This window comes from Heterocephalus glaber, unplaced genomic scaffold (genome assembly GCF_053883595.1).
Source record: "Heterocephalus glaber isolate CG9 unplaced genomic scaffold, H.glaber_assembly_v1.0 deba00001662, whole genome shotgun sequence".
Classification (NCBI taxonomy): Eukaryota; Metazoa; Chordata; class Mammalia; order Rodentia; family Bathyergidae; genus Heterocephalus; species Heterocephalus glaber.
Genome location: NW_028258403.1, coordinates 12,770,964 through 12,793,085, shown reverse-complemented (window position 1 = coordinate 12,793,085; position 22,122 = coordinate 12,770,964). Strand labels below are relative to the sequence as shown.

At 36.8% G+C, this 22,122-nt stretch overlaps 1 protein-coding gene across 10 annotated transcripts in view; it reads right to left on the bottom strand.

The window, feature by feature from the left end:
• Window positions 1-22,122, bottom strand: part of Nubpl (NUBP iron-sulfur cluster assembly factor, mitochondrial) — a 256,602-nt gene that overhangs the window by 109,286 nt on the left and 125,194 nt on the right. The window contains exon 1 of one of the 10 annotated variants that reach the window (XM_013065322.3): window positions 11,646-12,431. The exons of the other annotated variants lie outside the window; for them this stretch is intronic. The gene's annotated coding sequence lies outside the window, so the exon portion shown is untranslated. Of the gene's footprint in view, window positions 1-11,645; window positions 12,432-22,122 lie in introns of those variants that run through there. 10 annotated transcript variants of the gene reach the window in all.

Here is a 22,122-nt window from a genome sequence, read left to right as displayed (position 1 = left end):
AATCTTGCAATTTACACTTAACAGGAAATATCAACATGAATATTAGGGAGAGGAGTCAACAAGTGCAACTTAGTATAGTGAAAAAATGATTGACTTCCAATGTGGCTAATGCAAACCATAATTCCTTATGAAATTACATCTATCATGAAATGATCAAACTTCTAGATTCAGACAAAAATACAATTTAAAATATATATAATTTTTTTTTTAAAAAATTGCTTCTACTTTTCTAGATTCCTTGGTGAGCTATCTGTGGCTGCCACTCTTTCTGCTATTAAACCTCATACTCTCTTCATCTTTGATAGTTATAATCTACTATTTCTACCACCCCCCTGCTTTTGAACACTCCCCCATTTGTATTTCAACATATAATAATTTTCAAAGCAACTGGCCATAATAAATAGCATAAATGATTCTACAACATAAGAGAACAATGGTAATCTACTTGAATGAATCATATTTCAAACCAAAGTTGAAATCCACAAGCATAACAACTTTTTCATTATAAAGTTCATTATAAAGTTATATGCATGTCTCAACATAAAAATTATATCAGTGCAGAGTTTGTCTTAAATAATTTAACTGAGCTTTAAGTAACACTACTTGTTGATTTTATTGAATCATTGGATTTGTCTAATTCTATGGGTGTGTTCCAGTGAGTTCTTTAGGAATCCAATGGTTTCCACAAGGGCCACTTTGCCCCCAAAGGGACATATGCTAATGTCTAGGCACATATTTTATTGTCATAACTGGTACATGTAGGGAAGAAAGTTCGTACTGGTATCTGATGAGTATTTAACATCCAAAGATGTTGCTAAATATCCAACAATGTATAGGGAAGCTTCCCAAAGCAAGGCATTATCAGCCTAAAATGTTAATAGCAATACTATTGAGAAACTCTGCTCTAACTCCTTTGTTTTCTTATCAAGGAGTAATTCCTCATGGTTTCTGTTATCTTTTTTTTTTCCATTAAGTTTATTGGTACATTTTAGGTATAAAATAGTTACATTCATCATTGGGATCTTGTACCTTTACATGATGTATCTTGGTTCTTATTTTTTTTCCCCATTCCCTTGCCTTCCCTTCACCCCCTCCACCCTTTCCTATTTGCAGACTTTGTTTCCACTTTTTTCCTTTTCTCATATTTTTTCTTTTCCCTTCTTTCCTTTCCCCTACCCCTCCCACTTCCCCTGCACCTTCAGACCTTTTCTTCCTATTACACAATATCAATTATACATTTTTGAAATTACAATATCAAGATCTAGAAGACATTACCACAGATTTTACAGAATTTAAAAGGATACAGAAAGCATATTACAAAAATCTTTTTTGAAATAAATTTGACAACTTCTAGGAAGTACCTTGGAAGACAAATGAATGAAACTGACTCTTGAGGAAATATAAAATTTGAATAGCACCTATTAAAAAAAGTATATTCCTAGCTTGAAAACCTACCTATATGACAACAACAGGCTCATATACATTTTAACTGATAAATTATATCAAACATTTAAAACAGAAAAAAGAAGGAACATTTCTCGCCTCATTTTAGGAGATCAACATTGTGCTAATACTAAAACTGGATAAAGATAATAGAAGAAAAAAGTATGAACATAGATAAAAATTTGTTTAACAAAACAATCAGAAGTCAGATCTAGCAGTATGTAGAAAGTGGTTTTATTATAGGAATGGCAGTGTTAGTGCAGCATTGGAAGATCCACCCCCAAAAGTCCTCATTTTAACAGAGGAAAGGAAAAAGCCATATGATCCTGTCACTAGTTGGAGTAAAAGTATTGGACTAAATTCTACAGCTGTTTATGGTAAAAGCTATCAGGAGACTAGAAGTAAAACAGAACTTTCTCAACAGATCTAAGACATGTACTCCATACTTCCAGCAAAAATGCCTTATATGAATAGAGAAAATACAATGCTTTCTCCCTAAGGTGGGCAATAAAAGCAGATATGCCTACTCTTCATCTGTCCATTAAACTGCGAAACATAGGCCCAAACCAAAATAGTCTGGCAACAAAATGACACAATTAGGATAGGATTGGCAAGGTAAAAGCAAAATCTTTACATGTAGATGAAATGATCATCTACGAGAAGATATTAAGAAATCTCCAGGAGTCCCTAGAGCTTGTATTTGAATTTAGCAGGATTAGAAAACACAAGGTATATATAAAAATTCAGGTCTATGTATACTTGCTATAAATGAAGAATTGGATATTGAAATTCAAAAGTTATGTAGGAGTACAAAGGACCTAGAAAAGTAAAAAGAAAAAGAAAACAGTATTGGAAGACATTTAGTACCTAATTTTAAGTCCTCCTCTAAGGCAGTGTTGGTGTAAGGAAAGACACATAGATCACTGGAATAAAACAGAGAATCTAAAAATAGACTCACTCATATGGTCCACTGAGTTTTGAAAGATTATTTAACATTAATATTTTATAGAACATAAACTCAATTCAAGGACAGAGGAAAAGATAGTGTTTTCAGCAAATGGCACTAGAACACCTGGTATCCGTATATAAAAAAATTAACCTTAACCCTTTATTTCCACACATAAAAATAACTTGAAAGGATCTCTGAACCTAAATATGAAAGACTAAAACTATAAAACTTTAAGAAGAAATTATAAGGGAAAATGTTTATGAATTTAGGGTAGGCAAGAATTTCCTAGGATACAAAAAACATGATGTATGAAAGAAAAAAACTGATAAATGAGATTCCATCAAAATTTAGAACTTTAAATGACATCGTTAAGAAAATGAAAAGGAGTCCTTAAACAGATCCTATTTATAATATATCTAACCTATGACCAGAATATATAAAGAACTCTTACAGCTCATTAATAGACAACCCAATTAAAAAGTAGACCCAAAAAGATGATAAATAGCCAGTATAGCACAAGGAAAGATGTCCAACACTAGAATCAGAAAAATACTAATCAGTACAATAACAAGATTAAATTATACACTCATTAGGGAGATGAAGTTAAAAGTTTTAAAAGAACAAATGTTAGCTTAGGTGTGAGCCTGTTAGAACTTTCTAATACTGCTAATGTGAATGTAAAATGATAAAACCACTTTGGAAAACAATGTAGAAATTTCTTGTATTACTGTTAAGAACCAACATTTCTGTTCTTAAGTTTTTACTTGAGAGGAATGAAAACACATGTTCACAATAGATTTATACATACAAGTTGACTATCCCCTATCTGAAATTCTTGGGACCAGAGTGTTTCAGATTTTAGTTTGAAATCCACTTGATCTGCAAAGAGGATAGCTACTCCTGCTTTTTTTCGGGTTCCTGTCACATGGAGTGTTGTTTTCCATCCTTTAACTTTCAGTCTATGAGTTTCTTTTTGAATTAAGTGTGTTTCTTGTATGCAGCATATTGTTGGATCTTGCTTCTTGACCCATTCTGCCAGTCTGTTTCTTTTGACTGGTGAATTGAGACCATTAACATTGATGGTCATAACTCATATTACATATTGACTTATCATTGTCATGACATTTTCTCTTTGTTGGATTCTCCCCATTTACATTTAATTTCTTGTCGCACCCGACGGATTCATTCTGCTGTGCTTCCTGAGGTTGTGATCCTTGTTGTCTTTTCCTAGGATTTTGTCTAAAATTTTTTGGAGTGCTGGTTTGGTATTCACGAAGTTCCTAAGGTGCTCTTTGTTATGAAAGTATCTTATTTCTCCATCCATTTTGAAAGATAATTTTGCAGGGTACATTATTCTGGGTTGGAGGATGTTTTCTTTTAGGGCTTAAAATACATCACTCCAAGCTCTTCTTGCCTTGAGGGTTTGCATTGAGAAGTCTGCTGTGATTCTGATGGGCTTTCCTTTGTATGTGATTTGTTTCTTTTCTCTCACTGCTTGTAGAATTTTGTTCTTCTGTTGGGTTTCTGGAATCTTAACTATTATATGTCTATGTGTAGATTTTTTTTTAATCACAGCTACTTGGAGTCCTATATACCTCATTTATCTGTATGTCAAGTTCTTTTCCCCTGCTTGGGAAGTTTTCTGCCATCACTTCTGTGAACAGTTTTTCTATGTCATCTGCACTCTCTCATGTTTCTTCATTGACTCCAATCAGTCTTATGTTATTCTTCTTTGCATCGTCTAGCAGCTGCTGGATTGATTTCTCATGCTCCCTTACAATTTTAAAGCAATTTTTCTTTTCCTGGTCACTAATTGCAATCTTATCTTCTATATCTGAAATTCTGTCCTCACATTGGTTCATTCTGCTGCATAGACTTTCAATGGAGTTTTTAATCTCCTGAAAATATGTTTGCATCAGTTTAATGGATTCCATTTGTTTCCTATGTTGGGACTCCATCATGTTCCTCAGCTCCTCTATTTTTTTATCTACATCCTCTCTAGATTTATTAATCATGTCTTGCATTATGGGGACAATTTCTGTTGTTATCTGAGAAATTATTTCTGATTTCATTTTTTCCAGATCCTCTTTTGTTGCCAGTTCAGGGAGTCCAGGTAGTTGAATATCAGAGTGTTCCATCTCGTTTTCCTTTGGGGTTGTTTTAGGTGATCTGAAAGTCTGGTTTTGAAACTTGTTTATGTGTCTTCTCATTTCAATGGGGGAGGGGGGTGGGGGAGTAGGGGGTGCTGCTGGCACACAGGTGGCTCACCTCCTCTGTGATGGCGGGTGTGGTATGGCAGCCCAGAAGCCTCCTCTTGTGTGCTGGGCGTGGCTCACCTCCTCTGTGCTGGCAGGGGTGGTACAGTGGCCCGGAAGTGTCCTCTTGTATGCTGGGAGCGGCTCACCTCCTCTGTGCTGGCGGGGCTGGTTTCTGTTATCTTTAACCCCCCCCCCAAAAGAAACATTCAAAGCATCAACTAAAAATCAGCAATGAACTTAAAATAGGAATGAAACCTGCAGATGACCTCCAAGAACAACTGATTCATATTCATTCATTCATTCATTCATTCATTCAACAGATGTATAGGGCACAGTGCTATACATTACAAATACTGTGGTCCCCAAAACAGACAAGGTCTCTGTTTTCAAATACCTTAGTTTTAATGAATCGAAGGTTGAATAAATGTTCAAGCTAAATCAAAAACCCTTAATGCCTGACACCAAAAAATGATGTTCTTATGTACAGTACAAGCATATCCACTGATCACCATTCATTCTATTTTTGGAAATGTCTTTATTTTAGTGAACCATAATAATCTTCTCTGTAGTCTTCAACTTGAATCATAGTTCTGCCCTCTTGAGTCATAAACAACAGTCCCTGTTCCACATGACAGGCCTTTCCACATTTAAAGACAGCTAATATACATCTGAGAATTTTGCCTCTTAAAAGCTAACACAATCCTACAAGTGCTTCAGACAACTCTTTATAACATATGATCCTTAAGATTAGAAGGAAACAAATGAAAATACTGAAGCTCTGTAAGAATTTAGATTATTAATTAGTAACTGCTATATAAATTTTCTTGAATGATCCTACTCAAACCTGCAATATTGATTTTATGAGAATACATCATTTACAAATTCCTGTGTACAAAGCAATATGCTTGACACTTTACATGCATGATAATATTTAATAATCATAGCAATCCTATGAAGTAGATACTATCTTCAGTTTAGACATGACAATAGGTTCAGAAAAAAATGCTTTTCTTAAGACCATATCCTTTGCCTAAGCTCCCTAAAAGTAATGCTTACTTCATATTTTAATTTTGGGGGTGGCTATAAATCAAAATGCTTTCTTCTTGAAAAGAAGAACAAAGCAATATTTTAAAAATAGTTAAATAGGAAGTAAAAAAGATGAAACTGCAACATGCACATATACAAATTCCCCATGATGAATGCAGGCATTATGTATCACAAAAATACACTAATAAAAAAATTAAATAAAAACTAGTTAAATAATAGACAACCACTTGGTCTTAGTCATGCCTCCCACTGAGCTCCAGGCAAGGAGGTGGAGCCTCACATTAGGAGAGGGGGAAGCTATGACCACTGCATGGCTCAAGGGTAGGGACTAAGAAGGAAGTAGGGGTTCAAGGGGGAGCAGGTGTGGGAGCCAGAGATGGGGGTGGGCTCCCAAGGTGACCTCAAGCTTGGGGTCTTGAGGCAGGGATGAGGCAGGGGCCCAGATCCTCCAGGGCGAGGGGATGTGGCAAGCAAAGCAGCTGGGATCCCAGGCGACCCACTCTCAGGGGCCTCGATGGCTGGCCTGTGCAGATCCAGCCCATATAGCCAGGAAATGGCAGTGACCTTCTCAGAGGTATACACCTTCCTGACCTTCAGGGGAGACTCAGGTTCCAGAACCTTAGTGGGGTCTTTTGACAACCTAAGCCTACTCTGCTAGTGGAGCGACAGCTTAGGAGTAGCCTAAGGAACAGGGAGCTTCTCTCCAAGAACACTGATGGCCACTAAGAAGGGGTGGGAGCTCTGCTCCTTCCCTTGTGCCCTCTCCAGGTGGATCTGTCCAGTTATTCTTTTCCTACCTACACAACTCTCTGTACAGATACACTTATTCTGTTTAACAATTCTATATAACATATGCTTTCACAAATTGCTATTTATTTTATTTGGTACTGAGGATCAAACTTGGGACCTTCCACTTGTGAGGCAGATGGCAGAAACACTGAGCTAAATCCCCGGTCCCAGTAATAACATTTAAGAAAGACAGCATCCATTTGAAATTGACCTATTATCTACTGGAATTTACCTACTATCTATTGGAATAATACGCCCACTCAAAAATTCTTAACATTTTGGGCATCAGACACAATAAGGGCAGAAATTAATAAAATAGACTGGTTTTGTCGCACAAAACAATCCCGTTAAACTTCTTCATGACTCTGGATTCTAAAATAAAAATGGAGAAAATAATAGACCTTAGAAGACTGTTGGAGTCTTGTAACCGGCTCTTAATTGGCACCCTACTTTTATTTTTCCTCACCCCTTCCTTTTTATCCAGTTCAGTTCATCTACACAAGCCACCAAAGTAATCCTTTTAAAACAAAAAGTAGAGTGATGTCACTCTGCTGCTCAAAAATCACCAATAGCTTTATCACATTTGGAATAAAACTCAAATTTTTCATCATAGCTTCTAAGATGCTAGATGATCTAGCATCTTTGTTCACTTGGGATCTGTGCACTTTGAATGTTCTTCTGCAAAGTCCCCGAATGGTTCACTCCTTTCCCTTTGACCATATCTCTACTTAAATCGATCTCCTCAAATAAGCTTTCTCTAATCACTTTCTATTGATTTATTTTGCTTTTTCTTCTGAAGCATTGATCACTAATCAGTACTATATTATATTATTTCTTTCTTTCTGTCTTTCCCATCAAAGTGTATGATCCAGGAAAACAGGGTCTTTGTTTCATCACTGTATCTTCAACCCTTAGCATGGTATTTAGGACTTTATAGGTACTCAACAGCAAGGTGGCAAATAGAGGTGTTCACCATTCCATGAAAGAAGAATCAGAAAACAAATAAATAAGTAGCTGCATTTCAAGGTGGTATATGGTTTATACCTACATGTCCCCCAAGAGCACTCACAGGTGGGGCTTTTGGAAGGTGATTGGATTATGAGGGCTTGTAGCTGGCTTGCTATTGGGAGGTTGAGTCTGGTCAGAAGAGGCAAGTCACTAGAAGTGTACCCTGGAAGGGTATATCTCCCTTCCTGTCTCTTCCCTCCACTCACTCTGCTTCCTGGGCACCCCTCTGTCACGTTGTCCTGCCTTGGAGCCAACTAACTATGGACAAAAATATGAGGCAAAATAAACTTCTCCTGCCTTAAATTTTGGATGTCAGGTACCATGTCCCAGCGACGAAGAAAGTGACTTAAGACACAAGGTGAGTGATCCAGAGACAGCACTGAAACCCAGCAAGGGATAAGACATGGAGACCTGGAGTGGCAGCATAGAGTGGAATAAAACATACTCCTACCACTACTCCAGTTCCCTAGCCAAAGTGATTCTCCATCACAGAGGGCAGAATCTTAAGGGGAACCATCAGCATGAACACATGCAACTCTAGTGACAGAAGAGTTCTACAGTCATCACAGGCTTAGATACAGCTCGGGGAGCTACCTGGAGTCTATATCATAGCTTTGTTCCAGAAAAGGAACATGCACTGTCTTCTTCCCAAGTTCCAGAGAGGCTGCTACATCACAGATGACATATAGATATGCAGATACTGCTGGCCTGCCACTGACCCTGTGCCACCACTGTGCTTGAAGGCAGTCATTCCATTGCCACTGGCATGCCCATGATCTGCCTCACACTACTACCTGGACCAAGTGAGTGCAAATCACGCTCTCTGCCACTGCTGCTGCTAAGGAAATGTCCATCATCCCCAATGCTGGACCAGCAAAGCAGTTGGTATCACAGATGTCACATTCCTACCACTGTGTGCATCACACACTTATCTGGGGTACTATAGTAGCCTCTTCTCCTTGTGGCCCCAGAGACAGAAGGGCTCTCTGACCATGCCACCACATGCACTATGCCCACACCCATCAATTTCAACTAAAAAGTTAATTACACTATGCCATACAACTAGAATTAAAGCCAACATAGCCTACCAAATGGATAGCCATTTGTCTTTACATCTTCAAGAGAAACTCATTTACTATGAAAGTCACCTTATAAAAGTTAGAGATACCTGATCTACCAGATGCATCAATGTCAACATAGGGACATGAAAAATATGGAGAAGATATAACAATTTCTTCAAGAAAACTCAATAAATGGTAACAGATCCCAAAGTAAAGGATACTGACAAAATGTCTGATAAAAAAACCAAAGGAATGATTATAAGGAAACTCAATGAAAGTAAAAAGAATACAGAAAGATGATTCGATAAAACTAGGAATATAATTTGTGACATGAATGAGAAATATAGCAAAGAGCTAGAGATCATGAAAAAGAACCAAAAAGAAATCTTGGAAATGAAGAATTCAGCAAGTCAAATGAAAAAATGAGTTGTGATCACAAAATTTGGTGAATATTTATATTTTTAATTTTTCTTATAGTAAAAAACATTACTATTGTAATAAATTTATTAATTTAAATATTCAATGTATTTATGATCATACTGTGTTATAGCACTATCATGAACTTGTTTTATGCATTAGTAAATTTTTTAATTGAAGGAATATGCCATAAAGTCATGACTTTGACAGAATAATGGACCATTATAATTTTTCTCTTGAACATCTTTTTCTGATCATTTAATGACACTAGAACAAGTATAGAATATTTTTATTTTGCTCTAAAGCATTGTACATAAAAGCACTAGGCCCTAAGGTAGATCTACTGAAGCCTGCAGATATGTCACTGAGCATCTGATGTGACCACTACTACAGTCTCTATATATGAGAGCCAAACTTCACACCATATTGAATAAGGCATTTTTCCCATTTGAAAAATCTACCTCAATTACAAAGTATAACATGGATTATTTCTCATTTGATTTACTTATAATACTTAACACTTTGAAACACAAAAGGCCCAGCAAAAGTTGCTGCCTAGGCATCCGAAGTAGAACCCCTCACCTTAAGCCAATGGACAGAAATAAGAACTTTGAGGCTCCCCAATTTCCTACTGTTTCCAGTCAAACTTAAAAGTGACCCCACTCTCTTCCCTTATATATATATTGCTAATTGTTATGCTATTGCTCATATGTTTTCATCCTTCCCACCCTCTTCTCCAACCCATCTCTTTCTCCCCCTCTAGGACCTAGTAACAGGACTGCTTTCTATCCCCAGGATCTATAAATAATAAATCTTTAAGCCTACTTTCTAATGTAGTGGTATAGTGAGTTTGCACCTTATATCTAAAGAACCAGAGGCTACCCCAGGCCAGGTTTTTCCTGGGATGTCAGGGGGAGCACAAGATCAAGCTCCCAGCATGAAAGTGATGGTCAGGTAGGCATAAACTAGACACAGGTTAGATAAGAGCCACAGGGTATCTGCCAATGAAAACATGTTTTCCATGTTAGGGATCCCCTAGTTATGGGTTGGACAACTAGGCATCAGGCATCAGCCAGGTTAAACAAAAATATCCTGTGAAAAGTACATACTAAACACCCATATCCAACTCCCCTAAATTTCCTATTATGGTAAGGTTGCTAGCCACTCTGGTACTGGAACCCAATTGAGCTGGGGGCTCCCAGAATAATGGTCTTAGGTACTTTTCTCATTGCTGAGACAAAATACTCAACACCCACAAGTTAAGGGAAGAAAGGTTTATTTAGCTAACAGTTTGCAGAGGTTTCAGTTTATAGGTGGCTGGCTCCAAGGCAGGGTGGCATGGCAGAGGGGCATCACAGAGGCAAAGCAGGGCAGGCAGAAGGCAGTAAGTAGCAGACAAGCAACAAGCAACAACCCTCTTTTTGTCCCTTATATTCCATCCATGCTATCCACCCTTAGGGTGGGTAGCACTCACACCTTTAATCCTACCCAGAACTACACCAAACCAATCAGTGGACTAATTTAGTAATCACACAGCCTTGATCCCAGCATCACACACTCCAGATCCAGCCACCTCTGAAAAGCCCCACCTATGACAGCATGAGGCTTTGGGGAGACATCTAGACACAAGCCATAACAACAACAGTATATATCTGTATACTTGCAACTGGGAATGTGGTAAAAGAGATTCATTCTGTTCATATTCAATTTCAATTACTCAGGATCATTTGATATAGAGCAGACACTACATGCTGAAGAAGCAGCTCAGCAAACACTGATCTTTTTTATATGTGCATGTCAGTCCCTTCTTGCACTTAACAAAAATCTAACTATCCAAGTTCTAAATTTAGATTTACAAAGAAATCCTGACCTGGTACAGATAGATAGATGGATAGACAGACAGATGAGATAGATGATAGATAGATCCTGGATATGAATAGAAGCTAAGTTAGATAAGCAATGTAATAATTCCCTTCATTAAATTGAAAATAAAAAGAATTTTTTCAACTATAATTTTAATCACTATAGTTTGCTATATGACAGGAGGTGTACTTGTTTTAGCAAACCATGTGTATATTAGAAAGGTAATGTTAGATTAATATTCCTAGCAATATGACAAGCTTTATTCTGACCATCAGTACAAGGAGAAAATAAAGGGCTGAGTTTAAAAGCATGATTCCATTTTTGATCTCTAGAAAGCTTGTTTATTTCCTTAGCTAAAAATTAGTTATATATCTTATTTCTATGTTTTCTATTAAAACACACTGGCAAAATGGCAGTCTTTCTCTGGGCCACTGGTAAGTAAGCCCAGGGCTAAGTAGCAGCAATTGGCTCATTCAATAAATATAACAAAATTGATCAAAATCAACCAGGGAGGTAGCAGCAAATATAAAACTATGCCCAGGTCTCCTGACTTGAAATCTAGTATACCTTTCTTACAAAATTACAGTTTTCAAATTAAAATATATTTTCCCAAAGAGATGAAATAAGGAATACATTTTAGGATACCAGTTAGTGACTTGGGAAATATCATCTAGGCTCAAACCTAGAAACTGCCTTAGATATTTTGGCTAACTACCACCACTACACAGCGGGCAAGAGTCACTAAATAATCACTCCACAAACAAAGAGAATTCAGAAATTTGCAATAGCAATTAGCCACCAGTATCTTACTATGTTTCTGTGATCTGATGTCCATTTCCATGGAAACAGGAAAAGAAGTGAGAAGCAGCCAAGAGAAGAGATGTCAGAACTTGTCAGGTTTAGTAGCTGGGGCTGAAAGCTGAAAACCCTTTTTTTTAACAAACAGTATCAGCTGACTTTTGGCACACAATCGATTCTCGAGTTAGGCAATGTCAGCTTGCTTGGAGAAGCACAAAGCCCAAGAACAGGCTTGGGGTTTTTGTTTTGTTTTGATTTGTTTTTAAAAGCTCGGATTAATGGGAAAGAAGACAAATTTAAAGCAAACTATTCAAAATGTTAAATTTCTAAAATGTAAGAATGTAACAGAATTGTTTCAAATTTCACAAAGTAAGGAGAAAAATTTTCTGCTATGATGAGAAAAAATGTGGGTCTACTAAAGAAGATGACTGGAATGAATAGCAATAAGGTGAGAGTATGAAAGAGTCAAAAGGCAGAGGAAGCAGCAAGCACACACAAAGGCCCTGAAACAAGAGAGTGTGTGGCTCTTACCTTGACAGCACACATGAGCACTTAGTGTGGGATGAGAGATTATCACAAAAAAGCTAATTTTTCTATGCTGAGCCATGAAGGATGAGATGGAGCTACAGAAGATAGAAATTCACCAATGGGAAAAGCAGGAGTAAAGACCAAGCAGGTGTTTCCAACCTGTGGCACCTGTAGTGCCGTAGCTAGTTTGTGCTGCTTGAGGTGGTCCTTCAATATCTGAATGGAGTAAATTGTTACAATATAATTTTCCTCTTGGCTAATAACGTGCCACCCAGGCTCCCCCTCCACCCCGCCCCACTATGCCACTGTGCACTTGCCCTTTTTCGTTGTTGTTAAAATAAAATATATTTTAAAGGGAAATTTTGTTACTTAAATATACATTAATTATATTGCATATTCTATGTGTGGCCCAACGTAATTCCTCTTCACACAGTGTGGCCTAGGCAAGTCAAAAGATTGGACATCTATGAGAGGTAAGTGACAACAAAATGAATTCAGTAATAGTAAACTGTTTATGACAGCTGGAACAAAGTGGGAAAAGGCACCATGATCTGATCAAGAAAGACTTCACTTTCCTGAATTAGACTGCGAACTTTTGTCCAGAAAATAACAAGGTGCCACTAAAGAGTCTAAATTAAGAAAGTAACATGAAGGCATCTGCACATTGGAAAGGTTACAGACTAGCTCAGACTACAACAGGGATAGGGTATAGAATCTGTTAGCTTTCCCAGGGAGGAAAAGGGGAAGATTATATTGGGGTGACAAACAGCAGCAGAGATGGGAAAATGGGACACAATGAATAAGAGCAGTAAGAGAGGAAAAAGGATGAGTCAAGAATGATACTTAGGATTCTGGTCTGAATAGCTAGATGGATGGTAGCCCAATAACTGAGTCTATGTCACAGACAAAGAAGGAGGAGTTCTTATCTGGGCCTTATGACTTTGAAGTATATATGAAATAGTCAAACAGAACTATACACTAGGCAGTTATGATGGGTGCACATATAACTCAGGAGAGAAAGGCTGAACACAAGTATCTTGGCTTTAGGACTAGACTGTCCAGGCAGAGCACAAAATCAGAAAAGATTTGTACAGATAAATTTTAGAAACTTTAGACTATGTTCAAATTTTGGCCACATCATTTACTAAGTACATGGCCTATTTATTTTCTAAACCTATAAAATTACAATTATACCTATGCTGAGGACTGATACTTCAGAAATAAGCAGGGAAAAAAAGACACTACAAAGCAGAATGAAAAAGATAAAAGGTAAACACCACACAAGAATGTAGTGTTACAGAAAAGACAGAAAAGAGTATTAAGGTCAACAGATCAACTACAGCAGAGAGATCAGTTAAAATTAGGATAGAAAAATACAGTACATACAAGATTTTTTAAGGCATCTTTAGTGACCCCACAAAAAGTATGGTACAGACAGAAGTAGCTGGTAGATAAGGGAGTGAGAAACAGACACAATAGTCTGGCATAAGGGAGAAGAAAGATTATGCTAGAATCTAGTGGACATCACAGAGTCAAGATTCTATATTTGTTTGTTGTTTGTTTTAACTGGAAGAAACTTACATATCATAAATTGAGATGCTATCCGCTGCAAGTAAGAGAAAATCTAATTAACACTGCTTAAACCATTAGGACATTTATTGCTTACTTAACAAAAGTCAAAAAGTAGACAGCTCTAGAGTTGTGGGGTTTTTTCCCTCAAACTTCCGGGATATCATCAAAGGCAACGGCTCCTTCTATCTTCCTGTTCTCCCACAAAGGACATGGCATCATATCCTTAAATCATATTCCCCATAGAAATAAAGGAAGAACAAAACTTGCCCATCTGTTAGGACACAAAATATTCTACCTCGAAGCACCCATCTTAAGTTACTTTCTCATTGCTGAGACAAAATACCCGATACTCACAAGTTAAAGAGGAAAGGTTTATTTTAGCTCACAGTTTGCAAAGGTTTCAGTCTATATATTCAGCTTGCTCCAAAGTAGAGAGGCATGGCAGAGGAGAAACAGTCCATGGCATGGAAGGCAGGAGGAAGCACCAACTTCCTTCTTCTTTCTCCGTTTTATTCTATCTAGGCTAGAAGCTTATTGTGGTCAGTGCCACCCATACCCAAGGTGGGTCTTCCCTCTTCAATAAATCCATCATCCACACCCAGAACTATGTTAAACTAATAAGTGAACTAAACCACTATCACACACCCATGATCCAGTCACCTCCCAAAATCCTCAATTATAAGAGTATGAGGCTGTAGGAGGATATCTAGATAAAAGCCATAACACCCCCCATTAATTTCCTGTATATCTCATTGGCTATAATTGGGTCAGATGGCCTCACTTAGGTACAACAAGGATGTAGGGGATTATCTGACATGCCAGTTCTATTTTGGATGGCTTTGGAAATTACTTTATACAGCCAACTCAAACACTTGCCACATGCATGTTTACATGCTGGTGGGAGCTAGTAAAAAGAAAGAAGCCAAAGACACAGAAGGAAAAGGGCAAAAAAATGAATTAAAATTTATAATGGGGCTGCCTGGAAGGTGAGAAAGTTTGTACCATATACATTTAATAAAATGGGATTACTCATTTTAATCACAGAGATTAAATTTAAATCCAGGGAGAGAGAAATAATCTCTTATTAAGAACAATCTTATTGTTCAGAATAATAAAGCTGATCTTAAAATAGTTCATAAGGACAATGCAAGAGACTGCTACCTAGGATAACAGGTTTCTAGCCAAGAGAGAAAAAAAAGAATGGAAGAAACATATCTAAGAATTTTGGGGCAATATCAGAAGTCATTAATTCATAGTACCACTCACATGCCACTTGTAGGGATATATGTAGAGTTGTCCAGCAGCTTGACTGTACGAAGAGGAAAAGCAGAAGGTTTAATCCATTCTAAACTGCAGTTCATGGATTTAGAGAAAGAATGTACCAATGTATTGATAATACAATGGAAAGACAAAGGGACAAAGGAGTCAAAATTACTGGTAAAACAAAAATTACTGGTAAACCAGTGAAAGAAATAATAGCATGTATAATTGAGTTAGGAAAGAAATGAAAGATATGAAAAAGCACAGTAGGACAATCAAGGAACCTGAAGCTTAATGGCCATAATAATAGAGCTTAAAAATAATAATAAAATCTTATTATTTTTCTGTAAGCAGTTGAATGAATAATTAGATCATATTCTAGTATGTACAGAAATATTTAAGACTGATCTTAAAAAATAATTTCTTATTGAGTCTCCTTGCCACATTGTTTACTTTTATGTACATGTTTGAAACCAACTACTGTAAAAAATAAACAATCCATTAGAAAAAACTGCTTTATTTTCATCTGCCAACAGTCTTATTTGAAATTTTCACTTCAAATTGTTTTTTTAGTCTTGTGCAAACATAAAAACAAATCATTTGATTTTTAAATAGTCAAAATTTCCAGATTAATAGTAAAAATTATTTGAAAATAAATTTGGGGGTCATTAGGATTAATCAGAACTCTAAAAATATGGTATAGTTACCATACAGTTTAAAATGTAGCAAAAATATATGCTTAATATTTCTGAATGTTAATTTTCTGCTGTATTTCAACTTACCAGAACAATGTTAAGAATGTATCTTTATGGTGCTAATTGACGATGGAAATAATCTGGTAATGGGCTAAATAGGATGTTTATAATGAAGCCATAAATTGATCTGGATTTAAAAATTTTAGACAATCATTTACTAGGTCATTCTGCTTTACCTTGAAGAACTGTAGACTTAATTCAGTTACACAAATCAGTAAGATCTTATTTATAGCAAGAAATATTCCATTGAAATGCTGTGCTGTAATGTGGGACAATGTACATGTTTTTCATGTTTTCCATCAATGTGAAATAAAGTATAATTCTGAAAAAAAATAAGAGGGCTGAAAAGATGAAAAACTCTAAGATGGGTACTTCCAGGGGACAAGACTGATGGTGTGCCATGAGAATGAGCAGGTAAAGTAGAATGAAGGTAAAACAGGTGAAGAAACTGAAAGATTAGCACAGTAAGTAGACTGTCTACATGAACTCTGAAGTCATTCAGGATGGTGCCTGAAAATACAGCAAAAGGGAAGTATCAACATCTTTAACAAATAAAAAGTGACCAGAAAAAACAAGGAAGAGGGTAATAAAAGTGATTTTAAAAAGACAGAGGGTAATTACACTTTTAATAGCAATGACTATCAAAAGGAATGTAAGTATGACAGAATATTGAAGTAGATGTCTGAAGAAATAAAGAATAAGTCAAGCCTCACTCTAAATCTTTAGCTGGACAGGGAGTGAAAGAATGAGCTACATCCAAATAAGAAGACTTCATGAAAAGCAATGTCTGCAGAGAATCAGTTTTCAGTTAAAGATTTTAATGAGAAATTATTTAATATAAAATGGAAGCTCCATATCAAGGTCTAATCGAGAATGTCCCACAAGAGCCTCATGCACTCAGAGGCATGGTTTTTGGAAGATTACTGAATTATGGGGACACTGGAGCTGACTTGCTGTTAGGAGCTGGGGCATGGATAGAGGAGGGTCATTGCGGGTGCGAGTGACCTGAAAGGGTGTGTTCTCAATCCAGATTCCTCCCTTCTGTCTGCTTCCTGGTCACCAGAATATTAGCAGCTTTTCCTCTGGGTTGCTCCTCTTCCTTGGAGCTGGTCAATTGTGGACTCAGTAGGCCCAAAAAACTTAAGTTATGGGTGTCGGGTATTTTGTTTCAGTGACAAGAAAGTGACTAAGACAGCACAAAACAAAAATTTGAGAAGAAAAGGAAGGAATATTTAGGTTTATGAGAAAGTAAGTCCTAAACAGTATAAAGATGAGAACTTCTTTTAAATGACCAGAGAGGTGTGCATTTGGGTAAAAAATGCCAAGAATGGCAGGAAACGGTGTGTAATAAAGTTAGCACACCTCAAGATATTCGAAAGAACCAGTCCTATTAGTTTCACTGGCTAGAAAACACTATAGTCCAGACCAATTGTATTTCTAAGAAATTTCCATTCTGAGTTACAATACCTAGAAATTTTCACTAACAATGTTTCATACATGCTAGGTTAATATTCTAATTTAGCTTTAGACATACTGTATATCTATTTTTGGAAACCATTATTATTCACATTACAGGCTTTCACTGATCCCAAAAGCCTAGGACCAGAAATGTTTCAAATTTTTAATTTTTACAAATTTTGGCTTGTTTGCATATGTATTCACATATATATATATTTTTTGGGGTTGGAGCTCAAGTCTAAACATGAAATTCATTTAGGTTTCACATACACTTATAGACATAACCTGAACCTAATTTTATGTATTATTTTTATTGTGTCTGCATTTTGACTACAAACTGTCATATAAGGTCAGATATGGAATTTCTGGTTTCTTTTTTTCTTTATAAAATTATTTTATTGGTACATTGTAGGTATACAACACAATTACATTTCTCATTGGGAATTGTACCTTTACACAATGCATCTTAGTTCTTATTTTTTCCCCATTCCTAGCCCTCCCTTCACCCCCTCTACCCTTCCCTATTTACAAAGACTTTATTTCCATTTTTTCCATTTCTCAGCATTTTTCATTTCCCTTCTTTCCTTTCCCCTGCCCCTCCCATTACCCCTACCCCTTTGGACCTTTTCTTCCTATTTTGCATTATCGATTATTCATTCAAATAATTGGTACATTTTAGGTATACAATATAATGACATTCATCATTAGAAATTTGCACCTTTACGTAATCTCTCTTGGTTCTTATTTCTCAACCTTGCCCAGCCCTCCCTTCAACCCCTCCAGTCCTCCCTACTTACAAAGATTTTGTTCCTATTTTTCCATTTTCTCATATTAATCCCATTCCCTTCTATCCTTTCCCCAGCCCACCCATTGCCTTCCCTTTTGCCCCTTATCTTCCTATTTCACATTGCCTGTTATACATTTAGTCCTTATTTACACTTTCAGTTTCTCACACTAGAGAAACTATTCGGTATGCATACATGTGTGTCCTATTTATTTCACTTAAGAGTATTGCCTCAATGTGCCTCCACTTAGCTATAAATATTTCTAATTTCTCATTTTTTATGGCTGAGTAGTACTCCATTTTATTAAAAAAACCACATTTTCTTTACCCAGTCTCCAGTTGATGGGCATTTGGACTGTTTCCAAGTTTTAGCTATCACAAACTGCGCTGCTATGAACATGAGCACACATATATCACTGTGGTATGATTCTTTTAATTCTTTGGGGAAGATCCCCAGCAGTGGAATAGTGAAGTCAAATGGGACTTCCAGTCCTAGTTCTTTGAGGTATCTCCATACTGATTTCCACAGTGCTTGCACCAGTCTACACTCCCACCAGCAGTGGAGCAGGGTTCCTCTTTCTCCACAGCCCCACCAGCATTTGTTATTGGTTGATTTCATGATAGCAGCCATTCTTTCTGGAGTGAAGTGGAATCTCAGCATTGTTTTCATTTCCATCTCTCGAATGACCAGTGACGTTGAACATTTTTTCATGTATTTATTTGCTATTTCTACTTCTTTGTCCGAGAAATGTCTGTTCATTTCAGATGCAAATTTTTGGATTGGGTCTTTAAATTTGGGAGGTCTGATCTTTTTAAGTTCTTCATAGATTCGAGATAGTAGACCTTTGTCTGAGGAAGAGCAGGTGAAGATTTTTTCCCACATTGTGGGTTGTCTCTTCACACTGCTGGTGGTTTCTCTTGCTGTGCAGAAGCCTTTTAATGAGAAGAGATCCCACTTGTTGATTGTTTGTGCTAGTTCATGGGCAACTGAGGTTTTGTTCATAAAATCTTTTCCTACACCGATGTCTTCAAGGGTTCTACCTAACCTCTGTTCCAACTGGTTCAGAGTTTCTATTTTAATATTTAGATCTTTAATCCATTTTGATTTTAGTTTAGTGCATGGTGAGAGATATAGGTCTAGTTTTAATCTTTGGCAAGTTGAAGCCCAATTTTTCCAGCACCATTTATTAAAGAGGCTATGTTTCCTCCAGTGAGGGTATTTGGCTCCTTTATCGAAGATGAGATGGCTGAGTGTGTCTGGCGTTGTTTCTGCATCCTCTAATCTGTTCCACTGGTCCTCAGGTCTGTTTCTTTGCCAGTACCATGCTGTTTTTATCACAGTAGCTTTGTAGTATAGTTCCAGGTTGGAGATTGTGATACCCTCTGCCATATCTCTGTTTCCTAGAATTGCTTTTGCTATTCTGGGTCTCTTCTTGTTCCAAATGAATTTTTGGATTGTTTTCTCAAGGTCCATGAAGTATTCTGCTGAGATCTCAATTGGAATTGCATTAAATCTATATAGCAGTTTTGGAAATATAGCCATTTTCACTATATTAATCCTTCCTACCCAGGAGCAGGGGATGTCTGTCCATTTTCTGATATCATCTTCAATCTCTCTTTTCAGAGTGCCATAGTTTTCAGAGAAGAGGTCTTTGATTTCTTTCGTTAGGTTGATTCCTAGGTATTTCAGTTTTTTGGATGCTATTGTGAAAGGAATTATTTGCCCTATTTCTCTCTCAGTGAGTCTGTCATTGGTGTAGAGGAAAGCTATTGATTTTTGTGTGTTGACCTTGTAACCAGCGACTTGACTGATTGTGGTTATTAAGTCTAGAAGACTTTTGGTGGAGTTCTTGGAGTCTTCTATATAGAGTATCATGTCATCTGCAAATAATGACAATTTGACTTCTTCATTTCCGATCTTTATTCCTTTTATTTCTTTCTCTTGTCTAATTGCTTTGGCTAATGTTTCCAGAACTATATTGAACAGGAGTGGTGATAGTGGACATCCTTGTCTTGTTCCTGATTTTAGTGTGAAGGATTTCAGTTTTTGACCATTTAGTATGATATTGGCTGTTAGGTTTTCATAGATGGGTTCTATCAGTTTGAGGTAGAGACCATCTATTCCAAATTTTTGTAGGGTTTTTTTTTATCATAAATGCATGTTGGATTTTGTCAAATTTTTTTCTGCGTCTATGGAGATAATCATATGGTTTTTGTCCTTGACTCTATTGATATAGTGTATTACATTGATTGATTTGCATATATTGAATCATCCCTGCATCCCTGGGATGAATCCCACTTGATCAGGGTGTATGATCTTCTTGATGATGTTCTACATTCTGTTTGCCAGTACCTTATTAAGGATTTTTGCATCTATGTTCATTAGTGAGATTGGCCTATATTTCTCCTTCTCGGTTGGGTCTTTCTCTGCTTTGGGGATCAAGGTGATGCTTGCTTCCAGGAATGAATTTGGGAGTATTGCTTCCCTTTCAATTTCATTGAAGAGTTTAAATAGTAGTAGCAGTTCCTCTCTAAATGTCTTGCAGAATTCAGCAGTGAAGCCATCAGGGGCTGGGCTTTTCTTAGTTGATAAGTTTTTAATTACATTTTCAATTTCATTGGTTGATATTGGGTTGTTTGGAACTATTAGGCCTTCTTCGTTCAACTTTGGTAATTCATATGTATCTAGGAATCTGTCCATTTCTTCTGGGTTGTCCATCTTATTGGTGTATAGGTTCTGGAAGTAGGTATTGATGATCCTCTGGATTTCTGCTGGGTCTGTTGTAATTTCACCCTTTTCATTCCTAATTGCATGGATTTGGGCCTTTTCTTTCTTTTCCTGATAACATTGGCTAAGGGTTTGACAATTTTGTTTATTCTTTTGAAGAACCAACTCTTGGCTTCATTGATTTTTTGTATCATTCTCTTATTATCCATTGCATTGATTTCTCCTCTGATCTTTATAATTTCTTCCTTTGTATGAGCTTTGGGGTTGTCCTGCTCTTCTTTTTCTAGAAGGTTGAGGTTCAGCATCTGGTTGTTTAATTGGGCTCGTTCTGTTTTCCTAATACGCGTATACACTGCTATGAATTTCCCTCATAAGACTGCTTTCATTGCGTCCCTTAGATTCCGATATGTTGTATTGTCATTGTCATTTAATTGAAGTAAATGTCTGATTTCTTCTTTAATTTCCTCTGTGACCCATTGGTTATTCAGAAGTGTGTTGTTCAATTTCCATGTGTTTATGAAATTTTTTGAGTTTCTTTTGCTATGGATCTCCAATTTCATTGCACTATGGTCTGATAATATACAGGGGATAACTTCAATTCCTTTGCACTTACTTAAACATGTTCTATGTGTGAGTATGTGGTCTATTTTGGAGAATGACCCATGTGCAGCTGAAAAGAATGTGTATTCTGATTTTGTGGGGTGGAAGACTCTGTAAACATCTGTTAAGTTCATTTGTTCAAGAGTTCGAATGAGTTCTAGGATTTCATTACTTATTTTTTGTCTAGTTGATCTATCTATTTGTGACAGTGGAGTGCTGAGGTCCCCCACTACAATTGTATTAGTGCATATATGACTTTTCATATCCGTTAATATTTGTTTTATATAGTTGGGCACACTAGTGTTTGGTGCATAGATATTTATGATTGTCATCTCTTCCTCTTGGATTCTTCCCTTTACAAGGATGTAGTGTCCTTCTTCGTCTCTCTTAATCACTGTTGGTTTGAAATCTACTTGATCTGCAAAGAGGATAGCTACTCCTGCTTTTTTTCGGGTTCCTGTCACATGCAGTATTGTTTTCCACCCTTTAACTTTCAGTCTATGAGTTTCCTTTCGAATTAAGTGTGTTTCTTGTATGCAGCATATTGTTGGATTTTGCTTCTTGACCCATTCTTCCAGTCTATTTCTTTTGATTGGTGAATTAAAACCATTAACATTGATGGTTATAACTGAAATGTACTGACTTGTCATTGCCATGACTTTTTCTTTTTGTTGGGTTCTCCCCCTTTCCATTTAATTTCTTGTCATGCCAGAAGGGTTCATTCTGCTTTGCTTCCTGGGGTTGTGATCCTCAATGTCTGTTCCTAGGATATTGTGTAAAATTCTCTGGAGTGCTGGTTTGATA